This window comes from Phascolarctos cinereus, unplaced genomic scaffold, assembly GCF_003287225.1.
Source record: "Phascolarctos cinereus isolate Bilbo 61053 unplaced genomic scaffold, phaCin_HiC Scaffold_4;HRSCAF=312, whole genome shotgun sequence".
Lineage (NCBI taxonomy): Eukaryota > Metazoa > Chordata > Mammalia > Diprotodontia > Phascolarctidae > Phascolarctos > Phascolarctos cinereus.
Genome location: NW_027555847.1, coordinates 135181630 through 135196212, shown reverse-complemented (window position 1 = coordinate 135196212; position 14583 = coordinate 135181630). Strand labels below are relative to the sequence as shown.

At 40.1% G+C, this 14583-nt stretch overlaps 1 protein-coding gene across 1 annotated transcript in view; it reads left to right on the top strand.

The window, feature by feature from the left end:
* The first annotated feature begins 683 nt into the window (after window positions 1-683).
* The window catches only part of FAM234A (family with sequence similarity 234 member A), a 61183-nt gene continuing 47283 nt past the window's right edge, over window positions 684-14583 (top strand). The window contains exon 1 of the mRNA XM_021006557.2: window positions 684-866. The gene's annotated coding sequence lies outside the window, so the exon portion shown is untranslated. The remainder of the gene's footprint in view (window positions 867-14583) is intronic.

Genomic DNA, 14583 nt, shown 5'->3' with positions numbered 1-14583 from the left:
AAGGGCTGGACCTGGCAGGAAGACCTATTTAAGCAGAAGAGTTTGGAACTGAACCCAGGTCATCTGAGCCCCAATTCCAGTGCTCTTTTCAACCCCCTCTTTTCACAAAGAGCAAACTGAGGCCCAGGGAAGGGGAAAGGAGCCCACAAGGTCACAGGTGCCAAAGAGAAGGCTCTCCTGACTCCAATGTCAGAGCTCTTTCCACTACGTCATTCTCCCTGTCTTGAGCCAAGACCTTTGGTATCTCGCAATAGGGTGGGAAACTGTGTCCTGACTCTTTGTTCACGGTATTTTTGAGCTGGAAAGCAACCCGGGAATCATTTCATGCAACCCCGTTCTTGGACAGTGGAGGAAACTGGGATCCAGAGAAGGGAGGAAACTTGCCCATATTGACAAAGGTGGTAAGCGTTGGAGACCAGGTGCTCCTGGCTTTGGATGTTTGCTGTAGTCTCAGGCCTGGTTTCCAGAAGCCACCACCTCCTCCCGTTGCCCTTCCCGTGACCTCAGCCCGTTCCACCTGTCGAGGGGGGCAGTAGCTAGAAAGAGAAGGGAAAACGCCCTGGCTTGGCCCTGGACCCACCCCTGGGAGGGACAGGGGCGAGGCCACGCCCACAGCAGCGCCCCGAGAACGACGCTTGGAGGGGGTGGAGGGCGTCGCGCGCGAGCCACAAAGGTGCCGCGTAGTAACAGTTGCTAAGCAGTGCCCGGAGACCTGCCGGGCACGCGTGGCCCACCGCGTATTCCCTCTTTTTTCTGAAGGGCGGGGCTCCGGGGGCGGAAGTGACGTGAGCCGGGAGGGGCGGAGGAGCGATCTGCACCGGCTTGGGTCTCGGGCGCACTGACTGGCAGGCTAGAGCTGGCTACAGGTGAGTGAGCCAGCGACACTTCTCTCGCCCTTACTCTGCTGCTGCGGCCTTAGACCCCCCCCTTCGCCCCCTGCCCCAATCCCCGTGCAGGTGTCCCTTCTCCTTTCCCTCCCGAGGTTCCCGAGTGTCTCCTTGCTCTCCCCCCCTCTCCCAGCGTCCCGGTGTCCTACTGTTCCCCTCGCCTCGCCCCCCCGAGTCCCTAAGGTTACATCCTCCCAGGTGCCCCCCGAACGGGGGAGCAATCCCGGCGCCCGGGTCCGGTTGGGGCGTGGACGCTCCGTCGGCTCCCACCTGGAGCCTCTCCAAGACCGGCTCTTTAACTCTCTGCAGCTTCCTGCGCCTGTCCCTCCTTTAAAACTCTGCCAGACTCAGAGGGGATGGAGAGATGGGGTGGCAAAAAGAAGAAATGGGAGTTGAGGGGGGTTCCTTCCCCACTCCCAGGGGACCTCCCGTAGGAACTCAGCGCTTCACCCTCCCCGTGCACCCTCGCAGTGGCGGACCCCAACCCTTTTGCTCTCAATTCTGCATGGGACTGCCCTCCATTTCCTGGGGTGGTCGTTATCTCTTCGTTTAAAAAAATGTTATTTCCTTGCATTTTGCGTCCTAGGTCCGTTTTAAGAGTTGTATATTATCTTTGGTCACTCGTGTTCTTTCCATAAGTAGGAAGTAACTTCTGTAGGAAAGGTTTATTCCCTGCCCCCTCCCCTCTTTCTGTAATTTTACCCTAGCTAGATTCATATCTACTGCTGCAACTTTTTGGCCAACCCAAAGCTAGATCCACTGGGCTGTATAGCATTCAGGGGTGGGGAACCGGCGGCCTCGAGCCACGAGTGGCCCTCTCAGTCCTTGAGTGTGGCCTTTTGCCAGAGTCCAAGTAAAATTCAGATTCAATCTAAGGGCCACTAAGTGACCTTGGAGGGCCGCTTGGACCTCGAAGCTGCGGGTTCCCCACTCCTGAATTTGGTTATAAAATTGATTTGAACTCTTTGAGCTACTAAAGGGAAGGTTTGGATGTTTACCGAGATAATTGGATCATGTGCTCTTTCTGAGGGTTTGGTCTGGTTGCAACTGGTTTTAAGTGTTCTACTAGTTTTATGAGCCTTGTTTTATAGCAAATATTTATGTTAAAGATTTGAAAAAAAACCTGACAGCTCTTTGCAGTGAGTTAAATCTTTATCAACTCCTCTTCTTCAAAGACATTGGTATTGGTAGCAAAAAGTATTTGCTGATTTTGAGATGCTTGTAGAGAGAAATCTTTTCACTCTAGTAGAATATGTTGCATTCTTTTAAGAATCTTCTCTTCTTCCCACCACTCCCCCCCCCTTTTCCTAATAGTTAAGACAGGGATGAAGAAGACTAATTTTGATTTAAAATAAAAATAAGTGAAGATGGAGTAGTAGGAAGAATAATATGTCTTAAAATTTGGAATAGGAGGTTTAATTAATTCAAGCATTCAAGCTCCTTTCTAAGTAAATCAAATAACTTATTCCATGTAAAAGTGTCTCTAGTGAAACATCTTCATTCTTTGTACTTTACATAGGCATCTATGACTTTTCTTATTTTAAAAGACTTTAAGATAAGGGATGAAAGTGTACCAAGTAAAAATAGTCTTAGATAGTTACTGCGTAGTGACTCATGAGTAAGTGAAAAGAACTTTGCTTACGTTAAGATAACAGCACATTAAACTTTACACCTCATTTGAAAGATGGATTTTCCCTTAATCCCTATAATAAAAGCATTTGATGTAGAAGGAAAGTGATATATTTTGGGGTAGAAAAAGCACTGGGCTAAGACTCAGGAAACATGGGTTATAGTCCCAGATCTAACTAAATGTATATAGTCAAAAGGCTTGGTGAAGGAAAAATATTAGTATTCTACTTTGCATTTTAGAGCAAGTCTGACAAAAACTTTTTTTTATTGATTTAACATCAAATCCAAGCATTTATAGTTTAGAGAATAATGTCCAAGTTGACATCATCCCACATTCAGACATCTCTACCCCAAGAAAATTTGAGGTAACCTTTTAGGAATCTCCAAAGAAAGGGTCATATTATATTAAAATATGGATTTGGAATCAACATTCCAGAACAAGTTACTTAATCTTCAACTACAACTACTCCCTTCCTTCCTTTTACCCATTCTCCTCAAGGATTGAAAGGACTTTTTTGTCCTTGTGATCAGTCTCTTAATTCTTGTTGAATTGAGAAGGTACTTCCCCTAAGTGGGCCATTATACATACCCTCTTGGAGACTGAGAAAGTCATGATCTTAATTGGACTAGAGCTATTTTTTGTCCTAAGTTTGTTTTCCACCCACAATCCATTTCCTGGAACCTTATTGTTCTTGAGCCTCTACCCACTTTCCTAAAGGAAAAAGTCTAGAAAGGATTTTAGATTGAAGGAAATAATCTTTCTAAGCATTTTCAGTTGAACTAAAGAAGGAGGTTTTTTATTTGTTTTCACTATGTCGGGCTACTAACGTCCCAACCTAACTAGGTAAAAGAGCCATTCTTTGCCTCACTTCTTAGCCTTAATCACTGAATGGGTGTTGCCTCATTCAAACTGAGAACTTTTAACGACTAGCTTTAAAAGGCCTAGGTATGCAACAAAGAACTCTGGGTTTTCATAATACTGTTCTTTCTTGGTTCTCCTTTAATGGATGCTCATTCATGTTACACTGCCTAACTGTAGGTACATCCCAAGACTATGCCCTGGATCTTCTTTCTCTAGACTCTTACTTGGTGACCTCATTAGCTCCCATGGATTTCATTATCATCTCTATGCAAATGATTCCTAGATTTATATATCAAATTATGGTCTCCTAAGTATCAGTCACAAATGAGCTTGTCGGATATTTCAAATAAAATGCCCCACAGGCATCTCACAATTAGCATATCCAAAGCATAACTCATCTTTCTCTTCAAACGGACCCCTTTTCTGAACTTATTTCTGTCAGAGGTACCACTGTCCTTCTGGTCACCAAGGTTCACTGCATCCAGGGCCATCTCTAGTTGTCTTGATCTATATCTTACCACTGGAACCAGATGGCTCTGGAGAAGAAGAAGTTGAGGCTGGTGACTTTGCACAGCCCTCTCACTTAAATCCAGTTCACTTGCATGTCATGGCATCACTTCCCTGATGTCATGGTCCTTTTTGAGAATGAAGGACAGACAACAACAACCCAACCTACCTGGTTATTTTCTTTGGGGGGGGGGTTGTGTTGTTGTTATTGTTCTTTTTACTATTAAGTAGTTTGGTTTTGTAAGTTGTCATTATAGTGATCAGCTTAATAAACGTGGATGTGACTTTGGAGCTGAGAGAAGAAAGTGGTTTAGGGTATTGGTAATGGGGGAGGGAATTTCTCAGGGAGAAAAAGAAGGGGGAAATGCCTTATTTTTCCTGGTGATTTTTTTGTTTGTTCTTTGGGTCACGAAACTATTCACAAGGCCCATAATCTCTCCTGAATTAAAAATCCAGCCCTCTGACACCTACTAGCTATGTGACCATCGTTCTTTGACTCAGTTTTACTAGTCAGTAAAATAGGATAATAATAGCACCCACCTCTTAGGTTGTTGTGAAGCTCAAATGAGATAATAATTGTGAAGCTCTTAGCATGATGCTTGGCATGTTGTGTAAATGTTAGTTATTATTATTAATGATATTAAATTTTGCTGGTCTAAAGTGCTTTCCCCATAATATCCCTGTGGGGAAAGCAGAACAAGGATTATTATTTCTGTTTGACAGAGCAAGAGACAAACTCACCGAAGTGTAGGGACTTGGCCAAGGGACATAGCTTAAGATAGGTTAGAATTTAAACTCCTTCAGGGCAAGGCCTCTTTCATTTTTTGTGTTTGTATTCCCAAGGCCTAGCACCATGTATTACACTGAGTAGGTGGTTGATAAATGTTTGTTGAATTGAATTGATTTAATTGAAGTTAACAAACAGATCAAAGAGTGGAATAGCCTAACTTAAGACATTTGTACAGAAGACAATCAGCTTTAGAACCTGACATTTTTATGAGATTCTGTGAAATATTATATCATACTATTTAGAGCTTTAACAATAAGCCTGAAATGGAGGGGAAACCATCAAACAGTTGACCTGTTCATCTCCCCTGCCTTAGGACTGGCTTCATTAAAATTGTTTCAGACAGGTATGTATTTTTAAACAGTTCCTGTTTCTGTTGTTCCTGTTCTTGTCTTTTTCCTCTCATGGGTCGTCATCTCTAATCCCATTTCCCTCTGTTTCACCCTATTCATGCCGCTGGAAGTAATTGTGTGCCTTTTCTTAGAATAGTAATCCAACTAACAGTGACATTTGGCAGGGCAAGAGTTAGTAGCTGAATGAAACCTAATATCTAAAGATGATGTCAAGACCTTACCCAAGCCCTACTTAGATAATTAATAATTACTTTTAAAGTCAGCCAATTTGGAGCTGTAGCTAGTAGGTGACCTTTTTATCCATTAACAAAGTGCTTTTGCTTTTGCTAACTGGGGAACAAGATATTATTGTTAATCTGTAACCTTAGGATTTCCCTAAAGACTTTCTCTATTAAAAAGACCAGTGCACTTCCTCCAAACATCTGTCACCTGTTTTTTATTTATATTTTGACATTTCTTTTCTTCCTTACACAAGTGAGACTTGGTTTGAAAACCTGTTTGATATTTCTTCTGAGAAATAGAAGGAATGCATGGATGTTCTGCTCAAGGGCAGGTTGCATGCTCTAACAGAAAAAGTGCTAGCCCTAGTGACAAAGGGCCACAGTTCACATCTCCCCTCTAAATCCTACCCTTGTGACCTTGGGCAAGTCACCTGTCTCCCCTGGGTCTCAGTTTTTTCATCTGTAAAATGAGGGTTGAACTAGATGGAGGGCCTGCAAAGCCCCTTCCACGTCTAGAGCTGTGACCCTACGAAAGGGGTGACAACCCCATAAATATTGAGTCGCCAAGGGTAGAATATATTAGAAAAGCTGAAAACTAAGCTGTTTGCAAACAATAGAGAAATGAGAAGCAAAGAATTTTAGACTTGGAGTTAGGAACTTTCTGCATTGGTTTCCAACTTCAAATATTTGCTAGTTATGTGATTTAGTAAGTCAGTCTCTCTGAGACTTGGTTTCTATAGCTATAAAATGTGTAATGCCAGTAGTCCTTTCCTAATACTGTTATTATGAGAATCAAAAGAGATAATGAAAGTAAAGTGTTTTGTGAACAAAGTTTTCCTTAGAAGGGCTAAGAACTCTTTGGGTTTTCATAATACTGCTCTTTCTTGGCTCTCCTTTAATGGATCCTCATTCCTGTTATACTCCCTAACTGTAGGTATACCCCAAGCCTCTATCCTGGATGTTCTCTTCTCTAGATGTTCTTACTTGGTGACCTCATTAGTTCCCATGGATTTAATTATCATCTCTATGCAAATGACTCCTAGATTTATAAATCAGATTATAGTCTGCCACATTCCAGTCACAAATTAGTCTGTTGGGTATTTCAAATGGGATGCCCCATAGGCATCTCACAATTAGCATATCCAAAGCATAACTCATCTTTCTCTTCAAACCTATCCCTTTTCTGCCATGAGTTATTTATTTGTTTTGTTTTTGTGAGGCAGTCAAGGTTAAGTGACTTGTGCAAGGTCACACAGCTAGTAAGTTTCAAGTGTCTGAGGCCAGATTTGAACTCAGGTCCTCTTGATTCCAAGGCCAGAGCTCTATTCACTGTGCCACCTAGCTGCCCCGGTACCCTTTTCTGAACTTATTTCTGTCAAAGGTACCACTATCCTTCTAGTCACTAAGGTTCAGAATCTCAGTATATGCTTGACTTCTCTCTCTCTCTCTCTCTCTCTCTCTCTCTCCTCTCTCTCTCTCTCTCTCTCCCCCCTCCTCCCTCCCTCTCTCCCTCCCTCCCTCTCTCCCTCTTTCTCTCTCTCCCTCTCCCTCTCCCTCCATACATCCAGTTGTCAAATCTTTGTTAATTTGATTCTATCTTGACAACATCACATCTTTCCCCTTTTCTACTTACATGGCTGCCATCCATAGTTATCGCATTTTACTTGGGTTATTGCAGTAGCCTCCTAATTGGTCCCACCTTCACTTCTAAGATCCCTTAGTTTCACTTCCTTTATGTGGCCTTTCCTGTCATCCCTTGACCTAAGTTGCTAAAGTTGCTATTGCCTCTCTTCTCCCCTGACCCTAACAATTGTATTTAATGTACTCTTATATGTGTATGTGTTGTCTTCCCTAACAGAATGTAATGTACTTGAGGGCAGGCACTATTTCATCTTTATATTCCCAGAACCTAGCAGAGTGTTTAGCACATAGCAGTTGCTTAATAAATGTTTAATAGTTCTATATAAATGACAGCTGTTGTTTACTTTAAGAGGACATCTTTAGAACTCAGTCATCTCATCATAGATCTTTTTTTTTCAAACTCAGGCTACTGCTTTTAATTTGAGAGGAAAAATGTGAACAGTAATGATGGACTTTTGCTAAACCAAAACAGAATGTACGGTTTGAGTTCCAAGCAATATACGGCCTTATTTTCCTTTGGAATGTTAATTGGCAGTTTAACCACTATTTTGCAGCTCTTCAGTCGTTGTTTATCTTTAATTATTAGATGTACTACCCTGAATGGAATGACTGTAGCTAGCCATTTGTAAAGGGTAGTCTCTGGTTTGCCAGAGCAATGTGTCAAAAAGCATTCACTTAACTAGGATGGAAGAATACTTTCCCACGCTGGGCCAGGGATAGGATCTCTCTGTTAGATAGGGCTACTGGTATTCCTGCTCCAAACAAGATAATGATTTAAGCCACAGGTGTGGGGAACCTGGGGCCTCTGGGCCACATGTGGCCTTCTAGGCCCTTGGGTGTGGCCTTTTGACTGAGTCCAAGTTTTAAAGAACAAATCCTTTTATTAAGGGGATTTGTTCTGTGAAGTTTGGATTCAGTCACTTGAGGACCTAGAGGGCCACATGTGGCCTTGAAACTGCAGGTTCCCCACCCCTAATTTAAGGAAAGGGCCAGAAACCAAAAGGATTCTTTGTATTATCCCCTTTGCAAAGTGTAAAGGATTATTTTATTTGAGGTAAAAGAAGTTTTAAGGATGGCAGTGGTGGTGGTGACAGTGAACACTTGAAAAACTTGGATACAGTCATTTTGGAAAAAGAGATGGCCCATGGCATGTCATTTTCAAGGGAGAAGGGACTTCTGAACCACTGCAGGGAGGAAGTATGGCCCCATTGAAACAAAGTGTTTTTAATTTTAAAAAATTGCCATTTCTTTTTCCAACCCACTCCATAGATGAGGAAACTGTGGCAAAAAGGGCAGAGTGACCTGCCCAGGGTCACACAGATAGTATGTGTCCTAGGCTGGACCTGAGCCCAAGTTTTCCTGACTCCAGGCCCAGCACTCCATCCACTGTGCCATGTAGCTGTCTCGAGTATCAATTCTAATAGTAGACATCAATAATGTCACAGTCTGGGGCAGCTAGGTGGCTCAGTGGATAGAGCACCGGCCCTGAAGTCAGGAGGATCTGAGTTCAAATATGGCCTCAGACCAACATTTAACACTGACTAGCTGTGTGACCCTGGGCAAGTCACTTAACCCCAATTGCCTGAAAAGAAAAGAATAATGTCACAGTCTTAAAAATTTATTACAATTCTTATAAAGATTAAATCCTGGTCACAGGCTTACTTAAACCCTCTTTAGAACTAGGTAAAACATGCAAAGCTCTATATGATACATTTTTTTACCTTCAGTTACATGTCTCTTTAAATTTAATAAAAACCTTTAATTTTTTTTCCCAAAAATATTATTCTTAGAATTTCATTGGGAGTATTTGGAAAATGTTAAGCTCATATAGCACAGAGAACTGGAAACCACTTTTTGGTTTTTTTAATTTTTTAAAAATTTTAAAATTAATTTATTTTGATTTATCAATAATCACTTCCATATGCTTTTGAGTTGAAAATTTTTCTCCCCCTTCCTCCACACCACCCTCCCCAAGACAGCACACAACCTGATATAGGCTGTACATACACATTCCTGTTAAACATATTTTCACATTAGTGATGTTGTAAGTAAAAATTAAAACCAATAGGAGGAATCATCAGAAAGATGAAACAAAACTCAACAGAAGAGAAAAAAAATAGCAATTCAACTCTCATAGTTCTTTCTTTGGACGTGGATAGCATTCTCCATCATGAGGCCTCTGGAGCTGTCTTAGATCCTTGTATTGCTGGGAAGGGTTAAGTTTATCAATATTAGTCATCGCACAGCGTGGCTATTATCGTGTACCATGTTCTCTTGGTTCTGCTCATTTCACTCAGCATCAGACCGTACAAGCCTTTCCAGGTTTTTCTGAAGTCAGCGTGTTCATCATTTCTTATAGCACAATAGTATTCCATTACATTCATATACCACAAGTTGCTTGGCCATTCCCCAGTTGATGGGCATGGAAACCACTTTTTGTAACGGGTAAATTTGGGTTATCTTGATATTTGCCAAAATTAATGACTTCTTTAACTTCATCTTTTAACATAGAAAATAAAGTATACAGTTTTGCTGGTATCTAAACCATAAAAATGGCTAAAAGCACCCTGCTGTCACCTCTAGACTTGGAAAGAAATAATATTAAAATTTATTCCACTTAGGGGACTGCACTAGAATCAATAAGTAAACCGTAAAGGATTGATAATTTCTGTTAAATATGAGGAGAAACGTCCAAATTATTAAATGATAATAAAGCTCTTTGAAGTCAGAGATGATCTTGTATTCAGCACTGTACTTTGCTAATAGCAGGCTCTTAATAAATATTTATGCCTCCTATAACAGTGGAATATAGGTAAATGGTCAGTTCCCCATCACTAGAAGAGTTTAAATTTAGTCTCCAAATTGAGAGATCAGCCAGCTAATTGAATAACTATAGCAGCTTGGAAGGGGTAGTCTGAATTTCGTTAGCTGACTTCTGAGATCCCTTGTAATACTAAAAGTCACTGATCCTCTGACATTTATAGTACAAAGTACCCATTGGAACATACGCAGAGCTGATATAAATAGCTTTTTTCTCTTTGTGTTTATGTATAACAGATGCTTCATTGTGGCATAGAGGGCAAAAATTTTCTAAAGATGTTTATTTTTCCATGTCTGAATAACTAGAGATAGTATATGTCTTTTGCAAAGAAACAAGTTTAGGGGTGTCTAGGTGGCTCAGTGGATAGAGCACTGGCCTTGAAATCAGGAGGACCTGAGTTCAAATCTAGCCTCAGACCAAACACTTGACACTCACTAGCTGTGTGACCCTGGGCAAGTCACTTAACCCCAGTTGCCTAAAAACAAAACAAAATTTAGAAAAAAAAAAGAAACAAGTTTAAAAGTGGTAAGTATTTCCTCTTAAGATGGTAAGGAAGCACACAAAAGAGTGCTGAATGGATGTTTTAGGGAAGAAGCTTAGGAATTTAATTTTATAGATGCAGTTAAGGCAAAGTCTCATGTTGTAACTACCTTTATTTCCTTTTTTAAAAAACATTTTTATTTAGCTCGTTAAATATTTCTCAATAACATATAAAATTTTTAATATTCATTTTAAAAAATTTTGAGTTCCAAATTCTCTCCCTCCCTCCTACCTCTCCCCCACCCCTTGAGAAGGCAAGAAGTATGATATTGCTTATACTTACAAATATAAAGCATATTTCCATATTAGCCATGTTGCAACAGAAAACATGAAAAAAAGAGTTTAAAAAAATGTTTTAGCCTGCCCTTAGAGTTATCAGTTCTTTCTCTGGAGATGGGATAGCACTTTTCATCACAAGTCCTTTGGAATTGTCTTGGATCATTGTTTTTATCAGAGTGGCTGGCTAAGTCACAAGTGATCATCCTTAACAATATTGCTGTTACTGAGTACTGTGATCTGGTTTTGCTTTCTTCCCTTTGCATCAATTCATATAAGTCTTTCTCAATTTTTCTGAAATCATCTTGTTCATCATTTCATGTAGCACAATAGTATTTCATTATAATTCAAAAACTATGACTTGTTCAGCCATTCCCCAATTGATGGGCATTTCCTCAATTTCCAATTCTTTTCCACCATGAAAAAAGCTGCTATAAATATTTTTGTACATGTAGGTCATTTCCCCTTTTCTTTGATCTCTTTAGGATACAGACCTAGTAGTGTGAACCACCTCCAGCTAAATAATCAATAATAATACTCCTAGAGTTTTCTGGAAGAGTAGGACATATTTTTGGTCAGGCATAATGTCATTATTAGTTGAATGCCCATAATGCTTTGTGTTGTCCAGAGCATAGATTTTGGCAACACTCAGCATAACCTAGACAAAACATAGAGAAAAAAATGGAGGTGATAACATAAGACAGTGATACCTTGAGTTGAGCAGTGTTGCCTTCATTTTTAGATCAGATTCTTTTTCTTTCTACCCTACATGTTTCCTCCCCTTCTTCCCCCAAAGAGATGACTGCAAGAAAATGGAATTGGTCAACAGAACATTTCTCCATAATGGCAATAGAATCCATTATTTTAAGTTTCCTAACCTAAGACAGCATTACCAGAGATGTTCCGGTGGAACCCTGGGGGAATTGTTTTTGGAAAAGTAGGGAGAATTTGGAATTAGGTTAAAAAAAATGACTAAAGATGACCCAGAGATTCCATTGTGAGGTATATACCCCAAGAAGGTCAAAGATTGTAGGAAAGATCCCATATATATATATAAATTATCTATACCAGCATTTTTGGTAGCAACTTTACTAGATTGGGGAACGGTTAAACAAATTGTGCTATGTGAATATAATAAGTATTACTGTACCATAAAAAACTATTAATATGACAAACTCAGAGAATCATGGGGAAACTAGTGCTAAAGCTGCAAGGGACCTCAGATCTAGTCCACCTAAGGAAACTGATGATCAAGAAATCAGTCAGGTATAATAACTGACATTTTTATAGTGCTCTAAGGTTTACGTAATACAAATATTATCCCATTTGATCTTCACAACAACCCAGAGAAATAGGTGTATTTATTATCTCCATTTTATGATTGAGGAGATTGAGGCAGACAGAGGTTAAGTGCCCAGGGACACACAGTAAGTGTCTGAGACTGGATTTGAACTCAAGTCCCCTGACTCCAGATCCAGTAGTCTGTCCACTATGCCACCTAGCTGCTGTGGAAGTAACATTTATTAAGTATTTACCATGTGCCAGGCATTGTGTTAAGTGCTGGGGATACAAAGAAAGGCAGAAGACAGTCCCTGCTTTCAAGGCACTCAAAGTAGAAGGGAGGAGACAACATGCAGACAGCCATGTAAAGAGGTTATTTGGGTGAATTGGAGATAATCTCAGAGGAAAGACACTAAGATTAAGGTAGGGGCGGGGAGGTTCTGCAGAAGATGAGACATTAGCTGAGCCTTACAGGAACCAAAGAAGCCAAGAGAGGAAGGTAAAGGAGAAACTTCCAGGGAGTTGGAGTGTCTTGTGTCCTACTATGAAAAGAGCTGCTATAAATAGTTTTCCACCTGGGGTCGTTTTCCCTTTCTGTTTGATCTCTTTGGCAGAGGGGTAGGGGGAGAGGAAGTAGGGGGAGAGTAATAGACCTAATAATGGCATATAGCTGGGTTAGTGGGTGTGCACAGTTTAATAGCTTTTTGGACAGTTTCACATTGCTCTCCAGAATGGCTGGTCCAGTTCCCAGCTCCACCCACAGTGCATTAATGTGCCTGTTTTCCCGCAGCCTCACCAACATTTGTCATTTTCCTCTTTTGTCGTCTTTGCCAATCTGATGAGTTTGAGGTGGAACCTTAGAGTTGCTTTACTTTGCATTTCTCTAATGATTTCATAGCTTGGTTTTCTTCCTTTGAAGAATATATGTTCTGACGATTTATCTTTTGGAAAATAGTTATTATTTTAAAAAATAAATTTTTATTAGTATCTTTTGCTTTTTCCATCACCAAAATTTTCCTCCTCTCCATCCTAGAGAACCATTCCATAAAACAAGTACTTAAATAAGAATAAAATTAAAAGAAAATCAACATAACTGACCAAAGCATTGAAAAGTCTGAAAATATGTGCAGTATACCACACTTGTAGACCTCTCATCTCTATAGAGAGGTAGGGGCTGCCTTCTTATATCTCATCTTTGGAACCAGAATGGTTCATATTCTTATAATTTTGGTTCAGTTGTTTATATATCTTGGATCAGAGAGACTTGCTGTAAAGGATGTTTTTCTGTGGCCAATATACTAAGTAAACCCTAAACCTTTTCAGTGTGTTTTGTTGGTGTCTTTTTAATGACCCACACCATATAAATTAGAGTATTAGCAACAGAAAAGAAACATTCATGCATCAGGTTTAGTGAAGGATCAACAAAGCTTTTTGTTCTCATTTTGTTACATAAGCATTTAGTGGCTGGCTTTGCTTTAATTTTACCATTCAGCTTTTTATTTTTAGTTCAGAATTAGTTGCTTTTAATTCAGTTTTATTTTATTTTCAGTTCTGAATTCTCTCCTTCCCTCTTCCCTCTCTCTCACGCATTGAGAAGGCAAAAATCGCAACCCTCATTACAAATACGTATAATCATGCAAAGCAAATTGCTGCGTAAGCCATGTCCAAAAAGAAAGACAGTGTGCATCCATCTGCGCTCGGAGTCCATCCACTCTTCATCTGGAGTGAATAGCATGTTTCAGCATGAGTCTTCTGGAGTTGTGGTTAGTCATTTGATTGATCAGAGGCCCTAAGTCTTTCAGAATTGATCATCTTTGCAGTATGTTGTTGTTGTTGTTGCTGTATACATGATTCTCCTGGTTCTGGTTACTTCATACTGCACCAATTCATACAGATCTTCCCAGGTTTTTCTGAAACCATCTCCTTCACCATTTCTTACAATAGTATTCCATCACGCTCATATACTATAACTTGTTTAGCCATTCTTCAACTGATAAGCATCCCCTCCTTTCCAATTCTTTTGCCACCAAAAAATGCTGCTAAAATATTTTGGTACATAAGGGTCCCTTCCCTCTTTCTGTGCTCTTTTTTGGGGGTATAGATGTACTAGCACTATATCTGAGTCAGAGGTATACACAGTTTAATAGCTTTGGGGGCATAGTTCCATATTGCTTTCCAGAATAGTTGGACTAGTTCACAGTTACAGCAGCGGTGTACCTATTTTTCCACAGTTCCTGCAGCATTTGCCATTTTCCATTTTTGTCAAATTAGCCAATCTGATGAGTGTGATATAATACCTTGGAGTTGTTTTAATTTGCATTTACCTAATTATTAGCAGCTGAGAGCATTTTTTATATGGCTGTTAATAGCTTAGCTTTTTTCCTCTGAAAACTACCTATATGTGTCCTTTGATTATTTATCAATTGGATAATGGTTTTTATTCTAACGAATTTGATTCAGTTCTTCAACCTTTGTATCTTACAAGTGAGATCTTGATCAGAAAGACTTTGCTTCAAATTCTCTTGCTATTTGCAAGAATCTCTTGCTGCTTATTTGCTATTTTCCCTCTAGTCAGTATTCTAACCCCCAGACCTTTTAAATATTTTTTGTTGGTGTCTTTTTAATGACTCATACCATATAAATTGGGGTGTCAGCTACAGAAGAGAAGGAAGCATGTGTCAGGTTTGGCCAAGAATCAACAAGCTTTTTTGTTACTTGTGCATGAAGAGGCTGATGTTTGCTTTGACTTTTACCTTTCAACTTGTTAATAACCTTGAT